The sequence below is a fragment of the Heterodontus francisci genome, chromosome 18 (genome assembly GCF_036365525.1).
Source record: "Heterodontus francisci isolate sHetFra1 chromosome 18, sHetFra1.hap1, whole genome shotgun sequence".
Lineage (NCBI taxonomy): Eukaryota > Metazoa > Chordata > Chondrichthyes > Heterodontiformes > Heterodontidae > Heterodontus > Heterodontus francisci.
Window position 1 is genome coordinate 55,834,980 of NC_090388.1, and position 25,426 is coordinate 55,860,405.

General features: G+C 43.3%; 1 long non-coding RNA gene across 1 annotated transcript in view; it reads left to right on the forward strand.

Annotated features, from left to right (window-relative positions):
- Positions 1-19,653: 19,653 nt before the first annotated feature.
- LOC137379871 (uncharacterized) overlaps positions 19,654-25,426 on the forward strand; it is a 59,259-nt gene continuing 53,486 nt past the window's right edge. Inside the window, exon 1 of the long non-coding RNA XR_010976930.1 lies at positions 19,654-19,902. This is a non-coding gene — a long non-coding RNA (uncharacterized lncRNA). The remainder of the gene's footprint in view (positions 19,903-25,426) is intronic.

Below are 25,426 nucleotides of genomic sequence, written 5' to 3' on the forward strand. Positions count from 1 at the left end.
AATAGTTTAATAAATAGACATATGGCAGGGCATCACATTTCCATGAAATCGGCATCCTCAACGTTGTTTAAGTGCTGGACATCCACACGTGCAGGAAGTGTCATCAGCTGAAAGAGCTCAAGGTCTGGGTTTTGGAGGTTGAGCAGCAGCTGGTGTCACTGTGGTGCATCCGCGAGGCTGAGAGGTTCGTGGATAGCACGTTTCTAGAGGTGGTCACCCCGCAGCTTAAGAGAGTGAGCAAGCAGAATGGAGATGGGTGACCACCAAACAGTTAAGGAGGACCAGGCAGGTAGTGCAGGAGTCCCCTGAGTGCGTCTCGCTCACCAACCAGTATCCAGTTCCTCTAGGAAGTACAGCCAGAGCTAAGTCCATGCTACCGTGCTGGGTTGCTCAGCTGTACAGGGAAGCAGGAAGAAGCTTGAGAAAGGAATAGTAACAGGGGATTCTATAGTTAAGGGAACAAACAGGCGATTCTGTGGCTGTAGATATGATTTCAAAATGGTATGTTGCCTCCCTGATGCTAGTCTGCCAGAACATTCTGGGGGGGGGGAGAACAGCCAGAGGTCATGGTCCCTATTGATAGCAATGACATAGGTAAAAAGAGGGATGAGGTCTTGCAGGCAGAGTTGAGGGAACTCGAAAAGAGATTAATAAGCAGGACCTCAAAAGGTAGTAATCACCAGATTACTCCTGGTGGATAGAGCAGATGAGTGTGTGGCTAGAGAGATGGTGCAGGAGGGAGGGATTTAAATTCTTGGGACATTGGGGGATCGGTTCTGCGGGAGGTGGGACCTATACAAGTGGGATGGGTTGCACCCAAAAAGAGCCAGAAGTGGGTACTGAGTATTCCTGGATACAAGATGTTCAGGAAAGACAGGGAAGGTAAGAAAGGAGAAAGGGTGGCCGTATTGGTTAAAGAGAATATTACAGTGCTGGAGAGAAAGGGTGTCCTGGAGGACATTCATTTGGTTAGAGTTAAGAAACAATAGAGGTGCTATTACACTACTGGGTATATTCTATCGGCCATCAAATAGTGAAAAGATATAGAGGAGCAAATTTGCAGGGAAATTACAGAGAGCAAGAGCTATAGAGTACTGATAATGGGGGACTTCAGTTATCCTAAAATAGACTGAGATAGTAATAATGTAAAGGGAAGGGGGGGGCGGTGGGGAAGAGTTTCTGGAGTGTGTTCAGGAGAATTTTCTTGAGCAGTACATTTCCAGCTCAATGCGGGAGGACGCATTGCTGGATCTGGTTCTGGGGAATGAAGTAGATCAAGTGTCAGTATGGGAACATTTATTGAACAGTGATCATTGTATCATAAGGTTTAGATTAGCTACAGAAAAGGACAAGGAGCAAAATACTTAATTGGAAGAAGACCAACTTCAGGGGGTTGAGAATGGATCTGGAATCAAAGATTGCGGGCAAAACTATAATCAAATAATGGCTGCCTTTAAAGAGCAGATGGTTCAGGTACAGTTGAGGTATATCTCCACAAGGGGGAAAGTTAGGAGAACCAAAGCCAGAGCTCCCTGGAGGACAAACGAGATAGAGGGTATGAAGAAGCAAAGTGTGCGTATGACATATAATATGATAAGGTTATTACTACAAGTGAGAAACAGGCTGAATATAGAAAGTTCTGAGGGGAAATGAAAAAGGCAAAGAGAGTATGAGAAGGGACTAGCAGTTAACATAAAAGGGAATCCAAAAGCTATCTATGGGCATATAAATAGTAAAGGGGTAGTAAGAGGAAGAGTAAAGCTGATTATGGACCAAAAAGAGGACCTACAAATGAAAGCACAGGGCATGGCAGAGGTATGAAATGAGCACTCTGCATCTGTCTTTACAAAGGAAGAAGATACTGCCCAAGTCATTGCAAAAGAGGAGGTCGTTGAGACACTAGGTGGGCTAAAAATTGATAAAGAGCAGGTACTGGAAAGACTGGCTGTACTTAAAGGTGATGTCACCAGGACCAGATGGGATGCATCTGAGGATGCTGAGGGAAGTAAAGGTGGAAATTGCAGAGGTACTTGCCACAATCTTCCAATCCTCCTTAGATATGGAGGTGGTGCCAGAGGACTAGAGAATTACAACTGTTACACCCCTCTTCAAAACAGACTGTAAGGATAAACCCAGCAACTACAGGCCAGTCAGTTTAACCACAGTGGTGGAAAAGCTTTTAGAAACAATAATCAAAAAAATAAAATGAACAGTCACTTGGACAACTGTGGATTAATTAAGGAAAGCCAGTACCAATTTGTTAAAGCCAAATCATGTTTAACTATTTTGATTTGAGTTTTTTGATGAGAGAGGGTTGATGAGGATGAAGTGGTTGATGTGGTGTTTATGGACATCCAAAAAGGAGTTTGATAAACTGCCACATAATAGGCTTGCCAGCAAAATTGAAGCTCATGGAATAAAAGGGAAAGTGGCTGCATGGATACGAAGTTGGCTGAGTGACAGGAAACAGGGAGTATCAGTGAATGGTTATTTTTCAGACTGGAGGAAGGTATACAGTAGTGTTTTCCATGGTTCAGTACCCGGACTACTTTTCTTGATCTGTATTAATGACTTAAACATGGAAGTATAGCGAACTATGAGGAGGATTGTGATAGACTTCAAGAGGACATAGACAGGCTGGTGGAATGCGCAGTCAGGTGGCAGATGCAATTTACCACAGTGAAGTGTAAAGTGATACATTTTGGTAGGAAGAATGAGGACAGGCAATATAAACTAAAGGGTACAATTCTAAGGGGATGCAGGAACAGAGAGACCTGTGGAATATATTTGCATAAATCGTTGAAGGTGGCAGGGCAGGTTGAGAAAGTGGTTAAAAAAGCATTTGGGATCCTTAGCTTTATAAATAGAGGCACAGAATACAAAAATAAGGAATTTATGATGAACCTTTATAGAACACTGGATCAGCTTAACCTGGAGTATTGGGTCTAATTCTGGACACTGCACTTTACAAAGGATGTGAGGGTTTTAGAAAGTATGCAGAAAAGATTTGAGAATGGGTCTGGCGATGAGAGACTTCAGTTATGTGGACAGACTGGAGAAGCTGGGGTTCTCCTTAGAGAAGAACAGGGTGAGAGGAGATTTGATAGAGGTGCTCAAAATCATGAGGGGTCCAGACAAAGTAGATAGAGAGAGAGAGACAGCCTGTTCCTGCCCCACTGAACTTATTTTTTCCTATCTTGACTCTATCTTTTCTCCCCGGTCCAGTCTCTTCCCACCTACATCCATGACTCTTCGGACGCTCCACGTCATTTTGACAATTTCCAGTTTCCTGGCCCTAACCACCTCCTCTTCACTGTGGACGTCCAATCTCTCTACACTTCCATCCCCCACCAGGACAGTCTGAGGGCTCTCCGCTTCTTCCTTGAACAGAGGCCCAAATAGTCCCTATCCATCACCACCTTCCTCCACCTGGCTGAATGTGTTCTTACATTGAACAACTTCTCCTTCAACTCCACTCACTTCTTTCAAATAAAAGGTGTTGCTATAGGTACCCGCATGGGTCCTAGTTATGCCTGTCTTTTTGTGGGATATGTCGAACATTCCTTGTTCCAGTCCTACTCAGGCCCCCTCCGTCACCTCTTTTTCCGGTACACTGATGACTGTATCGGTGCCGCTTCCTGCTCTCGCCCCGAACTTGAAAACTTCATCAACTTTGCTTCCAATTTCCACCCTTCTCTCACCTTTACATGGTCTATTTCCAACACTTCCCTTCCTCGACTTCTCTGTTTCCATCTCTGAGGATAGGCTGTCTATTAATATTCATTATAAGCCCACCGACTCTCACAGCTACCTTGACTATACTTCCTCACGTCTTGTTTCCTGTAGGGACTCCATGCCATTCTCCCAGTTTCTCCACCTATGACGCATCTGTTCTGATGATGCAACCTTCCACAACAGCACTTCTGACATGTCTTCCTTCTTTCTCAACCAGGGATTCCCCCCCACTGTGCTTGATAAGGTCCTCAACTGTGTCCGACCCATTTCCCGCACTTCTGCCCTCACCCCTTCCTCCCAGAACTGCGACAGGGTTCCCCTTGTCCTCACTTACCACTCCACCAGCCTCCACATCCAAAGGATCATCCTCTGCCATTTCTGCCACCTCCAGCGTGATGCCACCACCAAACACATCTTCCCTTCCCCTCCCCTGTCAACACTACGTAAGGATCGTTCCCTCTGCGACACCCTGGTCTACACCTCCATCAACCCCGACACCTCAACCCCTTCCCACGGCACCTTCCCATGTAATCGCAGGTCTAATACCTGCCCTTTTACCGCCTCTCTCCTCACCATCCAAGGCCACAAACACTCCTTCCAGGTGAAGCAGCGATTTACTTGTACTTCCTTCAATTTAGTATACTGTATTCGCTGCTTACAATGCAGTTGCCTCTATATTGGGGAGACCAAACACAGACTGGGTGACCGCTTTGCAGAACACCTCTGCACAGTCTGAAAGCATGACCCCGAGCTTCTGGTTGCTTGCCATTTCAACAACCGCCCTCCCCCACCCCACTGCTCTCATGCCCACATTGTCTTTGGCCTGCTCCAGTGTTCCAGCGAACATCAACGCAAGCTCGAGGAGCAGCACCTGATCTTTTGATTAGGCACTCTATAGCCTTGCGGACTGAACTTTGAGTTCAATAACTTCAGAGCATGACTGGCTTTTTAAAAAATATTTTTATATTTTTTAATTTTATTCTTTAACCATGTGCCTGTTTTTCTTGTAGACAGAGCCGCTCATTATTCTGCTATTAACACTCTCCCTGGACTAATGTTTTGTCTTTCACCACAAAAATTAACACACTTTGCCTTTGTCCCAGGACAGCTTTGTTATTTAATCTTTCCTGCCCTCTGCCCTATCCTTCCCTTTTGTTCTCTTCCCCACCAACCAACCCCCCCTCACTTGTTTAAAACATAATTATTTTCTAACCTTTACCAGTTACGATGAAGGGTCACAGACCTGAAATGTTAACTCTGCTTCTCTCCACAGATGCTGCCTGACCTGCTGAGTATTTCCAGCACTTTCAGTTTTTATTTTAGATAGAGAGAAATATTTTTAGATAGCAAGGATCTGGAATGCACTGTCTGAAAGGGTGGTGGAGGCAGATTCAATGGCTTAGAATTGGATAAGCACCTGAAGGGCAAAGATTTACAGTGACCTTTCATCAGAACTGGCAAATGTTAGAAAAGAATTAGGTTTTAAGCAAGTGGGGCAGTGGGGGTGGGGGTGGTGGTGGTTGGTGGGGAAGAAAACAAAAGGGAGGGTATGTGAAAGGGCAGAGGTCTACATGAAAAACAGGCACATGATCTGGGGAATGGGACCAGCTAAACTGCTCTTGCAGAGAGCTGGCATGGACTTGATGGGCCGAATGGCCTCCTTCTATGCTGTAACCATTCTATGATTCTATTCCTTTGATTCTGCTGCAAATTTATTTAATCTACAAATCTAACCAACTTGCATTGCGTTTCTGAATCTAAGCCATTGATATAAATTAGAAACAGCTTTGGTCCCATTGGTGAGCACTGGGACATCCCATTCAGCATCCCCCCACACACATATACTCCTTTGCCACCGGCCCCATACTGACATTTTGCATTTGGTGGGGGTTTTTATTTTATTTCTGTGTTGTCAGAAAGAGGACGATGTGATGATTAGTGATGGAGGAAAGGTAAGGAACATGGGACTGTTGGGTGAATGGGGAGGTGTGGTTGAGGTTACTGGTATCACTCATTAATAATCTGATCACATATAGCCCAAACAGAAAAGCGCTGACCACATTATAACTTCCCTTCCTCTATCTCTCCACTTCCTCTTGTATTTCCTCCTCATCCTCATGCTTCTGCTCCTCAGCTTCGCACCTGATTGGGTATGCAACATGCTACAACAAATTTTGATACCCGTTCAGCTGAGTATTGCTGGACTCTTCCAGAGTGGTCCAGGCAGCAGAGTCATGAGCCATGTTGCCCAGTAACCAGCTTTTGACTTGCCATTATAGTTCAAATATAAGAGGGCTGCTGTAGAATGATAGAGTCATATATAGCACAGAAAGAGGCCATTCGGCCAATTGAGTCCATACCGGCTCTCCACGGAGCTAGCAGTCAGCCGCACTCCCCGGCTCGATCCCCGTAGCCCTGCAAGACTATTTCTCCCCGATGGCCATCCAACTTCCTCTTGAAGTCATTGTTTCCACTTCCACCACCCTTGTGGGCAACGAGTTTCAGATCATTACCACACCCGCTGTGTAAAAAAGTGCTTCCTCAAATTCCCCCTGCATCTTTTGCCCAAAACTTTCAATCTGTGTCCCCTAGTCCTTGTAGCATTTGTTAATGGGAACAGGTTTTCCTTGTCTAACTTCTCTAAGCCGGTCAGAATCTTGTACACTTCTATTTTCATGACTTCTGCCAGCAATATACCCTCTAAGCTGTGCGGGCACGCAGCAACCTGAAAGTTCTTGTGCAGGCTGCACACAAGTAGGCCCCTTTAAGTTATCATGCATGTGCAGCTGTGCAAAAAGATTTATAAGGTCTGTGCACTTAAACTAATCGCCCACACACTGCAAAAAAAATGAGAGAGCACAATTGCTGCGAGGATAACGGGCATTCACCTGCATGATGTGCTGCCTGTGATCGCACACCAGGTGCACATTGAGGGCATGGAATCCTTCCATCAGCAGAGTAATTTAAATGGCAAATGAAGTACTGCAAGACCCTCCAGACCATCGCTGTAAAGTGCTGAAACTTTAGCCAAGTATAGGAACGTGTACAATTGCACTCACAGCCAGAAGAAATGATTCTGCAATTAACCTGTAGGTACTTCATGATCTCTTTAAACAGCACTGGTGGGAGGTTGGATTCTTCATGCTGTTTAACATTGTATTCAGCTGTGTGAGGTGAAGAAAGGACATTGGCTGGAGTGTGTTGTTGCAAAATGGTAGCATTGCACACTGATTCAGATCACAATCTCACTGCTCTGCATGCTACCGGTGGTTGTTAGGCTGCGCATATACACAAACTTCTTTACCAAGATGGCGTCCTGCGCACTTCCTATCAGATGTGTACATGCACATCTTGTACACAGTTTTGAGACTTTAGCAAGCCACACAAAGCCTAAAAATGGCCCAGTTTAACTCCCAATACATTTAGCCATGAAGTCATTGGTGAGGATCATATATTTATGGAGAAAAATAATTATGTTTCTATCAATTGGTGATATTTCTAATTGACACAGGGAACATTTCTGAATTGCATTTATCCAGGACATTATGGAAAGGGCCAAGTACAACCTAGATATTTCCCCATCACAAAAAGTAGAAGACAATTAAATGCTGTGCTTCTCTCCTGCATTTCGTCAGAGCCAGTTAAAAGTGGCAACAGTGGAAATAGATCACTCGACTGCCTGTATCTCAGCTGCAGTTGGAGAATGACCTAGATAGAACATATTTTTCAGATGTTTGGAAATTGGGGCAGGCAGGGCTTTAAAGTAAAGTTGAAAGATCACCACAGTAACCAGAAATTAGTGCTGTAGTAAGAGTGCTTCTTCATAACCATGAAAGGACTCAGGAGACTAGTAAATCTAAATCTATTTCTCTATCCACCAAAAGGTGCAGCAAAATTGAGGATATGCTAATTTGTAAGCACAATTCTGTGAGAAATAACATTTAGTCTTCTAACTTCTCTCTTCTGGCAGGAGCATTAGAAGCACATATGGAAACATCAGGTGAATGCTGTTTGTAACTTGCAAACCATTAATGGTTGGAAAATCATATCCATCACCTCTTCTAAATTTCTGAATGCATTCTTAGTACTCAAGTCTCGCCAATCAGAGGGCGAAGTCAGATGTCATGCCCGGAAGGTGCCGTGATGAAATAAACAATGAATTGGAGGAATTATGAAAATAAAAAGTCAACTGTTAAACTGAACCATAAGAATGCAGACACTTGTATCACAAGATAAAATAGAGTAGCAGTCACGTGACCCCTGTTAGTGTCTAATAAGCTGTTAATGGATGTTAAATACCTAGTAGTTGAAGGTAATAGGGTGAACTGGTGTTGGGTGTTGATTAGTCATTGTATGTAGATGTAAATATAAAGAGCCAGCCAGCACTGGCTGGGTGTTGTTAGGAGTGGAGAAGTAAGCTCTGTGGGAAGTAATAAACAGTCAGCGCAAAGAGTTGTCCACGACCGAATGTTGCAGACTGGCACATTCCAAGGTCCAGGACTACGTGCTGAGGGACGCACTAAAGCTTGGGGCAGCCGCAGCAAAGGCTCAATGGGGAAAGACCACAGTATAAGGTCCCCCCACCAAGCTGAACTGAGGGGCTGGATCCATGGGAAACCCCTCAAACTGCATTGGGGAAACTTTGTCTGCTGTAAAATGTAAAAATGTATCTGGCACGACAATGAAATGGAAGGGTTGTGAGGCAACTCATGATTGCATAGAAGGTAACGGACCGCTTTTGCACTGTTTGTATTTTTTGACTTGGTGCTGTTTGAAACTGTTTGTTAATGCATTTTTTACAGATTTTTATGAATAAAGTATATTTTGGAAATAAAAAAAAAATAACCAGTCTCCACCAAGCATTCTATTCTCAGTGTCTTCTTCACAAACAGGCTTGGAAGTGTCTCTAATAACCCCCTCCTGTATTGACAATACGCACCACTGTCAGTTGAGGATGAAACTTATTAACCTCATCTAAAATAGCTCTAGGGAAACCCCATTGAAATTGAAAAGTGCACCATTGCATATTGATGACTTCTATCTACATGAATGAACTAACAAAGGGTCCTGGAAACAGACTGACTTACAGCCCAAACCAAAATTAATAGGATGCAGAGTAGCACCATTATGACAGAATGGTCCCCATTCAGACAACAATAGATAGCCATGGCTTCCATATCCTGGACCACTGTGTGATCACACTGGGAGAGAGAGCCCTGTGACACTTGTCAGAGCCTCAGATGTGATGGATTTTTACCTTGAAAGGTAGCCCTCTGGAGAGAGAAAGAGAGATCAAGCCAAGACCACAGAAAGTCAGTTTCCAGCCAGACGCTATGAGAAAGATCCAGTTAAACAGAAGAACCCTGCTGAACAAGAACTGAACAACCACTACAGGAGAGAAATTACAAAAAGTGAGACTCTCCATCTGTGAAAGTAAACCAAATTCACACCACCAACTTTGAACTGAGTTTTAACCACTAGAACTTTACATCAGCAAGTTCAAGACTGCAAACATCCAGCCTGCACTTTTAAAAAGACTTTCCTCTCAAAGATTCAATAGTTTTCTGCAAACCACAAACTCTTAAATAACCTTGGACTTTAACAGCATCCTACCCTTTTCTCTCTACCTATCTATTCTTGTGTATGCATGCATTTGTGGATAAATGTTGTGATCATTTCGGGAATTATTTAAAAATAGTTATCTTCCTTTTATCATCTATGAGAGGTAATTTATTTGACCTAAAACACTCATGGACTAACGCACAACTTATTTTTAAACAAAACACGATTGCGATCAGTTGGAAGGCAAAAGATAGAAACCACCCACACCATTTACCTCCTGTCTGTAACACAGAAAATTACCCCTTAAATGCCAAAGTGCAGAATGTAGGATCACTAACAGAGGAGCACATATTTGGGACATATGCACCAGCTGAAGACATTAAAGAGCCTGCCTTCTGTAATGTTACCACCACCTACCATAGTGACTCTACTTCTCACAGTCTCCACCACAAATAAAAAGATCATTTTCAAATTAACTTTTTTTTTAAAAATCAGATGGTTTAGCATAAGATGAATAAAAACAAATGAAAGAATAATTTATCTTTCTGAATTTTGCTCTGGGACTCAGCAAGCATTAATGTTAAGAAATATTTCTGTTTCTTTTCCTCACCATTAGCTTTGCTGATTCACCTATATAAATTTTGAAAATCGCATACAATATTGTCATTAATATTTACCGCATGCTTTCCAATGTATATGTTGGGATAGAGGGGATATACTTCTCCACAAATATATAACCCTAAACAAAGTTTACTGACAAAACAATCAGCAAGTCGAAGCCCTGTAATATTGTGAACTTGATTTTGTTTAGCTGTAGTTCAACACTGGACTTGGTAACTGTATTTGCAGTGCTGGAGCCAAGCACAGAGCAAATTCCAGGAACAGCATTTCAAGTACAGTCAAACTTCTAACTGCATTCAGAGTTTAACCTACTGTACTTATTGACTGTACTTGTAAAGATGTGATTGAGGCTTGCTCTGTGTTCAGTTCCTTCGTATTGCGAGTATCACTGCAAAGACTGTGAAAGAAAAGAAAAAGATTTGCATTTACATAGCACCTTTCACAACCTCAGAACTTCCCAAAGTGCTTTACAGTCAATGAATTACTTTTGAAGTGAAGTCACAGTTGTAATGTAGGAAACAGAGCAAATGATGCACAGCAAGGTCCCACATACAGCATTGAAATAATGGCCAGATAATCTATGTCTTAAATGATGTTGGCCAGGACACTGGGAATAGCACACCTGCTCTTCTTCGAAATAGTCCCTTGAGACTGTTTACATTGACCTGAGAGGGCAGACAGGGCCTTGGTTTAACGTTCCATCGGAACGATGTCTATCAATCTGTTGCTAAATTTGAAAGTATATTTTCTCCAGTCTTCATCCCTCAAATGAAATTTTTAATTATTGCCATGTTTTGAGAATTATTTTCTTACCTATTAGGCCCAGAAGGGAGTTATGATTAATTTAGCTTGTTAGCAAGTTCAGTAGTCAACTTCAAACCTCTACCACAAATTGGCCGCTTCAAATCATGCAAGGAAATCCATTGCAGAAAACAGACTAACAAAACCAAATTAAGCAGTTGAGTCTTTTACAGGATTAAGTGAATAAAGGAGATAGAATCCTAGAATGGTTACAGCACAGAAAGAGGCCATTTGGCTAGTTCCGCTCCCCCATCTTTTCTCCATAGTCACGCAAATCGTTTCCCTTCAGATAATTACCGAATTCCCGACACACTCAGGCAGTGCGTTTCACATCCTAACTGCTCGCGGTACAAAAATGTTTTTCCTCATGTTGCCTTTGGTTCTTTTGTCATTCCTCTTAAATTGGTGTCCTCTGGTTCTCGACCCTTCCGCCAATGGGAACAGTTCTCCCTATCTACTCTGTCCAGCCCCTTCATGATTTTGAACACCGATATCAAATCTCCATTTTGCACCAAGCAAAATTCCACGAACAGCACTGAGCTGAATGACCAGTTGGTTGGCTTTGGTTAAGGGATAGATGTTATTCAGGACCCTGAGAGGAACCCACTACCCTTCTTCAAACAATGGCAAGGGATTTTTAACATTTGTCGGCTCACATGGACAAAGCCAAGGTTCAGTATCTAATTCAAAGGATAGCACTGCCTCAGTATTACATGAAGTGTTAGCCTAGCTTCTGTGCTCAGATGCTGAAGTGAAATATGAACCAACAATGTTCGAACTCAGAGGTGAAAAGTACATCCAACAATCCAAAATGATACTTCAAACAAAGATTCAGTTACATGGACAGTGACACAATTTTGATCAAAGAAATGTCTTGAGAAGTGGCAAGGAGATCAACTTGTGTATATTCTTTTGGGCCTCCTTATCTCGAGAGACAATGGATACGCGCCTGGAGGTGGTCAGTGGTTTGTGAAGCAGCGCCTGGAGTGGCTATAAAGGCCAATTCTGGAGTGACAGGCTCTTCCACAGGTGCTGCAGAGAAATTTGTTTGTTGGGGCTGTTGCACAGTTGGCTCTCCCCTTGCGCCTCTGTCTTTTTTCCTGCCAACTACTAAGTCTCTTCGACTCGCCACAATTTAGCCCTGTCTTTATGGCTGCCCGCCAGCTCTGGCGAATGCTGGCAACTGACTCCCACGACTTGTGATCAATGTCACACGATTTCATGTCGCGTTTGCAGACGTCTTTATAACGGAGACATGGACGGCCGGTGGGTCTGATACCAGTGGCGAGCTCGCTGTACAATGTGTCTTTGGGGATCCTGCCATCTTCCATGCGGCTCACATGGCCAAGCCATCTCAAGCGCCGCTGACTCAGTAGTGTGTATAAGCTGGGGATGTTGGCCGCTTCAAGGACTTCTGTGTTGGAGATATAGTCCTGCCACCTGATGCCAAGTATTCTCCGAAGGCAGCGAAGATGGAATGAATTGAGACGTCGCTCTTGGCTGGCATACGTTGTCCAGGCCTCGCTGCCGTAGAGCAAGGTACTGAGGACACAGGCCTGATACACTCGGACTTTTGTGTTCCGTGTCAGTGCGCCATTTTCCCACACTCTCTTGGCCAGTCTGAACATAGCAGTGGAAGCCTTACCCATGCGCTTGTTGATTTCTGCATCTAGAGACAGGTTACTGGTGATAGTTGAGCCTAGGTAGGTGAACTCTTATTAGAACCAAGAAATTAAGCTAATGGATGCCACTGCTGTGAGATGGAACACTTTTCATGTTTTGTTCCCAATATTGGAATCAATCTCACTCACAGGTGAGGTGGACAGTAAATCATCCATCAACTCCTCCCTCCCCCAACAAATTTTTTTTTAAATAAAACATGAAAAGCAAACAGTGTAGAACAAACTGGGATTGTGGCCCTTTGAGAGTTTTGTGCTTTACCACAAGAACTACTGGATGCCTCCACAAATGAGAATGCATAATTGGTTCCTTAACACAAGGACTAAATTATCCAAGTCCATGTTTATTTGATATTTGTGTCCACGTCCAGTGACATAACAGAAAAAGAATCTTACCTGACAGGTCAATCCTTTGATACGTTAGCCTGCAGTTAATAATCACTTTTTCCCCTCAAACACAGAACTTACAAGATTTTATACCCAGTCTCGTAGACATACACATTTTCCAGCATCCTTAAGAGAAAGTAGCCAGAATTCATCCCAAATATCCTCAGCTTGTTCAGTTACTCAATGTGCCTCTACTGAAATCTTTTGAAACTGTTCAGAAAAGCTCTCTCTAATAAAAACATGATCTATTCACAAACTTTCTTAACCAGTCATGGTATTAATATTGTGTGTGCATTGAACTTACGTGAAAATGTGGTTACACAGCGATCACTTTCTTCTGCAAGAGTGTTTTATGAAAGATAATGAAAAATCAGTAAAGATAGTTTTCTCCTTCATTTGGATTAGAAGGTAATTTATATATTTCTACTTGTGCCATTACAGATACAAAGTCCTTATTGGTCTAATTCTTCAGGTTACTTTGTCATTACATAAGTGGAGCACATTAAAAATAAAATGTTTCTTCAACTGCTTCTCCTTGATAAATAACCACGTCACAAAGAAATCACACTTCAATTTTAGTGTGACCATTAATTAGCCAATCTGAGTAATCTGTGGGAAGCAGCCTGTGTTTCATTATGATGAGCTAAACTTGGTGCTAAGTGGCAACTCTCCTTTTCAATTAGATGATTAAATTATACAATTTAAGTCAATCTACAAAGATTTTATGGCCATAAGCATAATACAATGATTACATGACTGGGTAAAAATCTTGGAAGTTCTGTGTTTGAGGGGAATAATTGATTACTAACTGCAGCCTAATGTGTCAAAAGGCTGACATGTGAGGTAAGGTTCTTTTTTGTTCCATTACTGGATGAGGGCACAACTAAATGAAATATCAAATCTATAAACATACCGAGGTTCCCACTTTAACTATGCTTTCTTCATTCTAGCAGTACTTAAAAATGTCTTCTGACAATTACAAAAAAAATCCTCAGAAAGCAGAGATTAGGTTATGCTGAGTGTAACTGTTGATATATGACTAACAGTTTGGTTGTCCAAATTAGTTTGTAATACTTGGGAGGTTTGTTAATTTGTGGGGGGAGGAGTTAACTCGACAGCTTTGAACCAAGTGGGGTTAGCAACTATTAACCACTTTGGCAGGGATTGCATATGTAGTGGTTTCACACAGCATATGATATGGCATTGTGAGGAAGCTGCGTAACCACTGGAAGACATTAATAATCAAGACTGTCAGCTGCAGGAAGTTGTGGTAATTCCAATTATTGGGAATATGAGATTTTAAAACCATTGTATCATCACACCCATTAACTGAGGAAGATTTATGGAATTAAATCAAAGCTTACCAAGATCTGCACAACAAAGCATATTATACATGTTATTTTTAGTGGATGCCAACAATAGATATATAATCATTTTTTTCATGTACATAATTATCACAAGACATTTTTTCATAACAATTATGAATGTTGCAAGCTAAACATTACGATAAGGAAAAGCAAAGAGACCACCCAAGAAACCAGAGTGGAATCCAGTCTAAGCTTGAAACTGTAACTCTTAAAAGATTACAAGTTAGTTAGATATGAGTCCCTATTTCTATATGAACTTCAACAATCATGTGCACAATTTCTGAGCCAGTCAATTTTGCCACATTGTCTGGTTTCTTGAGAACATCTATCCAAGGCAGATCTGCCAGAGGAAGACTGCTTCCTGGGCTTGGAGAGAAGGAGGTCACCTAAATTAGTTACCAGAGCCATGTGGAGAAATGGCAGCCAAGGTAAGAGAATTGTGACCTTCACTTTGGCATCATAGGAACTGCTCCACTGATCATCCAAATTCTTAAATGGAATGAGAAGCTTTTAATCATAATAGCTGTTTAAACTATTCCAACAAGAACCAATGTTTGGAACTGTCCTCAGCTCCTTGGACTGAATTTTGTCAGCCCCGAAGAAGACCCGCAGCTGGGTCTGAAAGTCGGAGCTGATCCCAGGGACCCTGGGTCAGCATTTTGCCGGCGGCCCATTAACAGTCCACTACTGGGGCCGTCATCCAATTGAGAATGGCAGCCTGCACCCCTCCCCTCCCCCCCACAGAGCTGCCAGCCCAATCAGAGAGCCAGCAGCCTTGGTGGCACCACCACTAACAGTGGCCACTGCAAGATGGAGAGAGTGCCTTAATGCCAACGCACCCTCGAAGGGCAGGTAAGTTATTTTTGAAAGCGATCGGGGTGAGTGGTTATGGTGCACCGGCAGCAGGTTAAGCGCAGTGGTGGCCATTGCCACCGGGGGTACTGTCCATGGGCCATGAAAGCTCCCCCCAGGTACCCACAGGGGCAGGATGTGGCCCTTAATTAGGCCCTTAAGTGGCTCAATTGGTTGCCCAGTGGGCGGCTGTGCTGCTAAGGTTCCCACTGCTGGCAATATGCTATGGCGGTGGGAAGACCTCAGGCTCCCCTCCCGATGCCTTCCCCTATCATATTGCCTGCGGCCAGCATCGACGCCCATCTCCAAAAGGTTGGAAAAATTCAGCCGCTTCCTACATGCTGCTCCTTACAACTCCAACCCCTCATACTATAGGATCTTTTTAGCACCTCCTTCTCACATCAACTGCTTGTTGCCACCTGGGAAATTCCCTTCAGATGCTCACCATCCTCTACTGATTGATATTGTTCCAGGAGAAACTGCCACATAATTCACAAGGCAAGCAGGCCACTGCCAAGGCAACGACAGACATAAGGGAGCTTACAGATTTTTAAGAATAAGCTATTGAGCTCTGGGGGGCAAGAGACTTTGATACTGATGACAAGGTTTGTAAGCCAACTGAAAATGGGTGCTAAGTAGTACGTGTTCCTGCTAAGGCCAAGCTGCCATTGAACTCCAGACTGTCCGAATCTTGTTGCCCTCTCTGGGTGCTACACCCACACTTAATTTACTTCCTTTTCTTCCCTAAGTGCAACACAGCAAAAGGACATGGACAAGACAGATGATGATGTTGAGGAGGAGGAGAATGAGGTAGAAGGAAGATTTTATGTGTTGCTGAATAAAGCTCAAATGATGAGGATGCCAATGACCATCCTGCACCTTGTACTTCCAGTATTCCTGCCTTCTCTCCCTTTATAACATCATGTTTCTCATCCACCTTATCTGTTCCAATCACCAGCTCAGAAACCTTCATCTGAAAGGATCTAATGAGAAAGGATGAGGAAATTACATCAGTGCATGCACTGAGTATGAGGGAAGTGGATGCTGTGGAGGCAGCAGACTTAGATCTCATAGGTCCTGCGATGAAAAGAAGGATTTTGACAAAAATAACAATTGTGTGCAAGTAGTGATATTGTTCTTCTAGGCACTGCAGCATGAGACAAGTATTTTGATTTTGTCCACTGACTTTGTATGCAGAGACATCAGAGCAGTGTTTTCCTTATTACAGAGATAAATGGATCATGTGGCAACTTCTTTCCAGTCTGCGATAGTCGCCCCATACAGCACATCCCACTACAGGTCTTCATTGGAAACAGAAGCTTGGAAGAAAGGCTTGAGAGAGGCCTGCATTCTGCACTTCAGACACTTTGGGCAGGCTTTCAGGAGACTGCCTTGCAGCTTTCAGGATCTGATGGGAACCATTAAATCTCCCATTCCACTGATCGTTGGGCACCCTGAATCTGAGCCCAGTATCATTGGCACAGTAGAATCGACTGATAAGATATTGCTATTTTTCAAGATCACAACACATGCCAGGCCTCTGGTCTACTCAGAACATACTGAAAGCAGTAGCAGACTGCCCCAGCAGTCACAAAAGAGATGCAGCCCACAGCGAGCCCTTCCCAGAACTCAGCTATCATCAGAATGCAGATCCTAGAGCCCTGTACCAGAGCAGCAGTGAAGCATCTCTGACGACCCTGGCTGTCCAGTGGCACCTCGATGAAAATGGAAGTTTCATCTTTACTGTTTGGGGGTCTCATATATTTGCTGACGTAGATATGCTGAGAAGTCAGTGATTGAACAAGGGAGCCACTGAAATAAACAATTTAATATTTATGTGAAATAACACTGAATGGAGCAGAGCTTAAATGAAACCAAGTTGGTGAAAAGGAGGTTGGAGGGCAGTGATGATTGTTGGTAGTGGATATAACATCTATAATGGAAGACTTATAGGAAAGTATATTAGTAGATTCTTAACTTAAAGGAAAACCCACTAAGTCCCTTCAGCCTTGAAAGGAGACATATGAGAGAAGACATCATAGGTACTAAGGTACTATGTGAATAGAAAATATTAATCATGAACACCATTTTAAGCTAAACTACAACTGCAGGAAAATGTGTACAAGCAAGTTCAGAACTAATGGGGATAAATGGGTAATTTTCAGAATGGAAAACTGTAACTAGTGGGATGCCACAGGGATCAGTGCTGAGACCTGAACTATTTACAATCTATATTCAAGACTCGAATGAAGGGACTGAGAGTATCGTAGCCAAATTTTCTGATTATAGAAAGATAAGTAGGAAAGCAAATCATGAGGAGGACACAAAGAGTCTGCAAAGGGATATAGATATGTTAAGTGAGTGGGCAAAAATTTGGCAGATGGAGAATAATGTGCACAAATGTGAACACCGGTAGGAAGAATAGAAAAGCAGGATACTAGTTACAAGGAGAGACTACAGAATGCTGCGGTACAGAGGGATCTGGGTGTCCTCGTATTTGAAATACAAAAAGTTAGCATGCAGGTACAGCAAGTAATTAGGAAGGCAAATGGAATGTTGGCCTTTATTGCAAGGGGGATGGAGTGTAAAAGTAGGGAAGTCTTGCTACAACTGTACAGGGCATTGGTGAGATCACACCTAGCGTACTGTATATGGTTTTGGTCCCCTTTTTAAGGAGGGATATACTTGTTTTGGAGGCAGTTCAGAGAAGGTTCACTAGCTTGATTCCTGGGATGAAGGGGTTGTCTTGTGAGGAAAGGTTGAGTGAGTATGTTGGGCCTATACTCATCGGAGTTTAGCAGAATGACAGGTGCTCTTATTGAAACATATAAGATTCTGAGGGGGCTAGACAGAGTAGATGCTAAGAGGATGCTTCCCCTCATGGGGAAATCTAAGACTAGGGGGCATAGTTTCAGAATAAGGGATCACCAATTTAAGATAGAGATGAGGAGGAATTTCTCTCAGAGGATTGCGAATCTTTGGAATTTGCTACTCCGGAGAGCTGTGGCTGGTGAGTCATTGAATATACTCTGAGATAGTCAGATTTTTGAACTATTGGGGAGTCAAGGGTTATGGGGAGCAGGAAAGTGGAGTTGAGGCCAAGATCTGATCAGCCATGATTTTATTGAATAGTGGAGCAGGCTCGAGCGGCCTTATGGGCTACTCCTGCTCCATTTTTAATGTTCTTATGGACTGTTGTCAAGAAGCAGTTCTTCATGCAAAAGGTAATTAATACCTGGATTGGTCTTCTGTGGAGCTAAGAAAGTCTGGAGTCAGTCAAGAAAAAATTGGACACCTGATGGGGGTTTTGTGGGGTGGGGGGGGGGGTGCGTGGGAGGTGAAATGTGCTTTTATGGATAGAGTGAACTAAATGGGCAGAATGGCCTCCCTCATCCATACAATATGACCTTTGTGACAAATCAGAATTGAATAATAGATGTTAATGTCATAGTTATTCTGGAGTTTTTGCTCAATAACCTTCAGGATAAAACTCTAAGGTTTATATCTTGTTGCAATTTTTTTCTGCAGTTTCTCACCTACCTCAGTAAATTGGTTAAGCAGCAGTCCTCAAGGAAGAATTTTAAGTCACGCTAATTCGCAAGAAAGTATCAAGTGGAACAGCATAATTTTTACTGGGAATGGAGTGTGAGCTGTGAGAAGGAAGCAGAGAAGCTCCAATGTGATTTGGACAGGTTGAGTGAGTGGGCAAATACATGGCAGATGCAGTATAATGTGAGGTTATCCACTTTGGTGACAAAAACAGAAAGGCAGATTATCTTAACGGCGATAGATTGGGAAAGGGGGAGGTGCAGCGGGACCTGGGTGTCCTTGTGCACCAGTCGCTGAAAGTAAGCATGTAGGTGCAGCAGGCAGTTAAGAAGGCAAATGGTATGTTGGCTTTCATAGTGAGAGGATTCGAGTACAGAAGAAAGGATGTCTTGCTGCAATTATACAGGGCCTTGGTGAGGCCACAGCTGGAATATTGTGTGCAGTTTTGGTCTCCTTATCTGAGGAAGGATAACCTTGCTATGGAGGGAGCGCAGCGAAGGTCATCAGGCTGATTCCTGGGATGGCAGGACTGACGTATGGAGAGAGATTGGGTCAATTAGGCTTGTATTCGCTAGAGTTTAGAAGAATGAGAGGGGATCTCACAGAAACCTACAAAACTCGAACAGGACTGGACAGACTAGATGCAGGAAGGATGTTCCCGATGGCGGGGGAGTCCATGCTAAGGGGTAAGCCATTTAGGACTGAGATGAGGAGGGATTTCTTCACCCAGAGAGTGGTGAACCTGTGGAATTCTCTACCACAGAAAGCAGTTGAGGCCAAATCATTAAATATATTCAAGAGTTAGATATAGTTCTTAGGGTTAAAGGGATCAAGGGATATGGGGAGAAAGCGGGAACAGGGTACTGAGTTTGGATGATCAGCCATGATCGTATTGAATGGTGGTGCAGGCTTGAAGGGCCGAATGGCCTACTCCTGCTCCTATTTTTCTATTTTTCTATATTACTCCGTTCCTGCTGACAGCCTTCTCTTAGTGTCAGCAATTGGCCTCCGGATAAACAATCAAGGCCAGACGAGGCACAGGAAGGTAAGTTTATTCTGTGGTTTTCTTGTGGTCTAGGAAGTGCAGGTGTGGGCCTGGGCTCCCCTGCCCCAGGCCTCCCCTTCCCCGAACCTTGATGCCCTCCTAATCACACATCACCACTTAGCTCTGCAGACCGATCCCGCAAGTCCCCGGTGGTGGCCTCCTGCCACCTGTTAACCTGTTAGTGATTCGTGGCTGGTTTAAGGGAGAAACTCACCTTCAACATTAATGTGAAGCCCGGGAGTTAAATTCTCTCCTGGTATCACAAATACAAGCTTGCTACTCACTCTGGACCCTGCATGCAGAGGTAAAATCAAGATTTTAATCCTTTTATGTAACTGAGCTAATAAATAGTAGATGCAGTTCAATGTGAAATCATGTCAGATTTTTTTTGGAGCAGGAACCAAAAGAAGGAGTGTGTGTTCAAAGGAATAGTGGTACAATGTTACTGTGGACAAATCTATGTTCAACAATCACTGTACTCAAAAAATTCAAATGAATTTGTGGGCTGCATTAGCAGAGAGATAAAGAGTACAAAATTAAAAAGAAAGGTTGTATTGTTGCTTTATGAATACTGCTTAATCCCCATTCCAAGCATTGTTGCCCTCTTGCAGCAGCAAGCAACAAAGACAATTTCAGGTATCAGGAATTTTTGTTACAAAAATAGATTAAGGAACTTAGCTTTATTTTCTTGGAAAAGAGGCAACTTTAAGGTTGCCAAATGGAAGTTTTAAAGATTATCAAGGGCAGCTAACAAAGCTGATCCAAACAATTTGTTCAGTGTGGTGAAGAGTTCAAATACAAGTTAAACATTAAGAAGATGAAGTCAGGTAGAACCTTTTTCTACAAGAGTCTATTAAATTGGAATAAATTACGAAGGGAAGCCATTGAAATCAGCAGCATACACAGGCTGTGTTTGGACAGAATTGATTCAAGGATACGGCAAGAAGCCATAATGTTGGGTTTATTAATCAAAAAAAGAAATATCCTTGGTAGGCTGTAGATTTTTGGAGTTCCAAAAAGTTGATTTGCAAATCTGTTGCCTATTTTTTTCTTTCACACGTTTTTTATTTCTTTGTTCCTGTCTTTTTCATAATGATTTTAGAGTTGGAGACCATTTTCTTCTTTACAACAGAGATGATAAAGTATTTAAAATAATGTTTGAGAGTTTATTGCGAGTTAACCACAATAAAATTTTTGGATTTGATCCCCGTTATAATTTTGTGACTTTTCTGCTCTTCTTACCCTAGATATTTTGGCTACTGTATTTTAGACTATCCTCATAGCTTCCTATGACCTTGATAATGGCCCAGGCTTTGCGGTAGTAATGAGGGTGAAACTGTCAGCATTCACCATCATTACCACTCTGAAACTGACAGCAACATCTGGAGCTGACTTTTTCTGAATTGAGACGCCGCAATGGTAGGGCACCCTCAAAGAGAGGTTAATTTGTTGGGGAGGTCGGGGCCAGGCAGGCAGGCCCCAGCGCTTGGGCAGGGGTCGTGATGAACCAGCAGTGCCATTGGGCCATGGAGTGCCCATCAACAAAGACACCCACCACCCCCCAGAGCCTGCTGGAAAGGCGGGCCCTCCCGAAGTGGGAAAAATGCCCGTAGGGGCAGAAAGTTGCCCTTAATTGGCCACTTAAATGGCTCAATTGGCTGCCCAGTGGGTGGCCACGCCACCAAGGTTCCTGCCACTGGCAATATGGCATGGTGGAGTGGGAAGACGTTGGGATCCCCATCTCCAATGGGCTGGGTAAACCCAATCCCTGGAATCAGCACATGTGCAGTTATACGCGAAAATCCAGAGGTCTCTGTCAGTGATTCTATGCTTCTCTATAGGACACGCTGTTAAAGTTCCCGCAGACTGCAATCAGTCAGAAATAATGGAAATGATAGGGTAGATGTCAAAAAACATTTCTTCACATGGGTAGTGGAAATCTGGAACTCTCTCCCCCAAAAAACGGGAGGGTAGGTTAATTGAAAATTTCAAAACTGAGATTGTTAGAACTTTGTTAGGCAAAGACCTTTAAGGCTTTCAGAACCAAGGCTGGTAGATGTGAGTTAAGTTATTGATCAGACATGATCTAACTAAATGGTGGAACTGGCTGAAGGGGCTTAATTCAAAATTCACCAACTGCAATTTATGCAGTTGCAGCTGCAATAGATAGTCTTGCAGTAATAACATTTCACGGTCATGCAGTGTTTTGCGAACAATATTAATGTGATATTGCAAGAAAAAAAACTCTAGTTTTCAGAAAGTGAAAATATTTAGGAGGAAGTTTTACCAAGAATTGGAACTTTATCCCATTTGGAACACTCTTGTATGATCAGAAGTGGCTGGGAGTAAATAAGTTCAGTTAAATGCTTAGGTGCTCTACTGTAAAATGACATTTGCAAATAAATACCTTTCCCCAACTTACTCCACCTCTTGTAGTAACAGTTTTCTAAACAATGTAAACACAAATGCTAGCTGACACCAGATGCTATTGCTTCTGTGCTTTAACACTTCAGCTGGAATAAGGAGCCTCTTCATATTTGGAAACACTGCTATTACCACAGACAGAAGCCGGGCTGGATTTTTCGGTGGGCGGACAGGAGCCGGTCTCCGACTTAAAAGTTGGTGGCGAACCCGCTTCCACCTCACCTAAGGATCCGTTCTGTATTTTACGGTTCCCCAGGCTTGAATGACCATGAGGCGGGACTTCCACCTGCTTGAGGTCGGACATCCCGTCTAATAGAGCTGCCAGCCAATCAGAGGGCCGGCTGCTCTTAGTCCCAGAAGCACCAGCAGTGGTGGCCACTGCTGGGACTACAGCCCAGCATGAAGACAGGATGCCTGGGAGCCGAGAAATAAGGTAAGTTTTGGTTGCCTTGCCGGGGATAATCGGTTGGGCCCCAGCGAGGCAAGGGTGGTCGTTTGGGGGGAAGAGGGGGGCGGGGCATGTTGGGTCTTGAAGGTGATGTGCCCGATGAGCAGGGCTCCCCGCGGGACACTGAGAATCCACCCGCTTGTTACGGGTAAAATCTGCATGGAGGCGGGCGAACGCCCTTAAGTGGCTGTTAAGTGGCCACTTAAAGGCCTTGATTGGCCTGGGGCGGGCAGGCCGTTTTTCGCCCTCCCCCACCCTATGTAAAGGGAGGCGGAGGCAGGAGTGGGTCAGGAAGATCTCCTGGAGACTCCCGCTCCATTTTACGCCACACCCCCCCCCGCCACCATCCAGTTCGTTGGGGTGGCATTAAATTCCTGCTGCTGTTTCTGTTAGTTTTCTCCCCACTACCACAAAAAAAAGTATTCAACAACTTCAACTACTCACGTACAAGATAATGTCTCAGTACAGGGGGTTGTGGGCCTTTGTGTAGTGCGAATGTAGGCCGCAGAGGTTATGCAATATAGCTGATGTACAGGAATGTTGGATACTGCTCATTCCCCAGTTCCTCATCCAACTGGAGAATGTATAAGCCTAGACAATAAGCCTCTGAAATTACGAAGTCCCTGCTCTGGTGTTAAAGACCCTATCCATCTGCTGTGATGGACCTTGACTCCATCTCAAATCTCAGGAATGAGATCAATTTAAAATGGGGTGGGTAGCCTGCACCTGTTGAAGTCCTGCAAAATCAGAGTAGAACCCCTCCTCTCTGATATTACCTTTATCTATTACTATTTTTGGGGCATTTACGAGGCCTCCGAGCAGGCATGACTTCCACTTAATTTAACAAGGATATGCTGGTTAGAATACGCATGATAGTCTGGGAATCTCACATTTCCAAACCAGTTGAAGCCACTTGGAATTATCAATTGGACTTAACAGATCTTTTTTGGTCTCAACTGCAAGTAAGTGGTCTCAACTGGTGTTGTCTGGATACAGCTGGGATAACTGGCAATCTTAACTGGTAACCATTTGGTATTCCCAGTTGCCCAGTCAACTTTAACTGGAACCATTTGAGCTAATCTGGTACCAATTGACTTGCCGACTGGTTCATCTGAAACCAGTTGGAAGACAAAGTGGAACCAGTTGGACTTATGCGGAGCCAGTTGACATATAGCCGCCTCAACTTTAACCAGTTGGCAGGCAGAATCTTTGAACTGGAAATATTACTGATAGTCAATCCAGTTGACTCCGACAGATTTAGGAGGCACCTGCAGCAGCAGCTGACACTGATAGATGTGCTGGCACCATCTTTAAAGGGCAGCCAATCAAAACAGGAATTTAAATATATTTCCACCTTTTTCATCAGAACAGTCAATCCAACTGGATTGACTTAATCAAACCAGTACGAGTGCCTACAGCTTTAAAAAAATGCTCCCGTATCTCTGTCTCTGCCTGTGTGTTCTGTGGTTCATAGGACCCTGCGTTAGTATCTTTTTTTTCCAGAACTGCCTAGGTGATAACCATTGGGTTGGACTGTATTCTGCATCTCAAACTCCAACTAATACAGTTCTGTGAGAAGGTGTAAAATATGTTTAAATTCATGTTCTGATTAAAAAGGTGTAATATATTTTAAATTCATATTTTGATTGGCAGCCCTTTAAAGATGATGCCAGCACATCTAACAGGGTCAGCTGCTGCTGCAGCTGCCGCCTAAATGCTTGCCTCCAACCCCGAAATAGTCATTCCCACTGCCTGCCAGAAGTTGATTGGCTGCAAGACAGCAGTTCAATTGGGGATTGGGTCGGGAACATCAGCGCCACCCACCTCCAGCCCCGGGGTCCATTCCTCGGCTATGCTCGTAAAATCCCAGCCTTTGAAAGACATACCAATTAGTCTCACTCCCCAGTTCTTTCCTCATAACTATGCATTTTTTTCCTTTGCCAGTATATATCCAATTCCCTTTTGAAAGTTACTACTGAATCTGCTTCCAGCACCATTCAGGCAACGTAGTCCAGATTATAACGACGTGCTACTTAAAAAAAAAGTCTCCTCAACTCCCCCTCATTCTTTTACCAATTATCTTAAATTTGTGTCCTCTGGTTATCAACCCTCCTTCCAGTGGACATAGTTTCTTCCTATCTATTCTACTAAAAGCCCATGTAACTGAATTTCCTCATCCGTACACCCTCTCCAAGGCCTTGAGATTCTTCCAAAAGTGTGAGGCCCATAATTGGACACACATCTTCAGCTGAGGTCTTATCAGTGATTTATAAAGGTTTAGCCTAACTTGCTTGCATTGATAACATCTTAGAGAAAATATGGGTTTGAGTGAGTTATACAGCTTGAGAATACAGAGGGAAAATGAATTAAGATTAGTGGAGACGCAGTCATTGACCAAGCAAGGATTCAGAAATCATGACATTTCAATCACTGATGCACCTCTCTCCTCCACTATCTCATGTTCAATAACTCCACTAGTCAGATCCTACACCAGAGTTTACTGCTGAAAAGGAAAATCGTTACATAAAAAAAATAAGTAAACAGAAAAACACATTTAAGCATTTTTTTTCAAACATTTCATTTTAAAGTATTGCAACTGATCAGTTGTGGTGGGCACAATGTTCCTCTTTAATAAGGGCTCCATAATGGTGAGTCTGATTCTTGGAAAAGGAGTCTGCGTAATGGGAATGCAATAATTGCGCAGTTTCAATTGTTTATATAAATTCAGTTCCATCCGCACTATTCTCCAGTAAATCCAATAAACCAAATTACATAATGATCAGCAGTCACTGGTGAACTAAAAACATTTACTTTTAAGCTGGAATTTTATGCCCCCCCACAGGAGTGGCCTGGTGGTGGGAGGAGCATAAGATTGAGTGGGAGGCGGGGGGGACGGGGTTGGGTGCCATTCCTGATGCCTTCCAGTCCCTGATGCAATTTTACCAGGGGCAGCAGC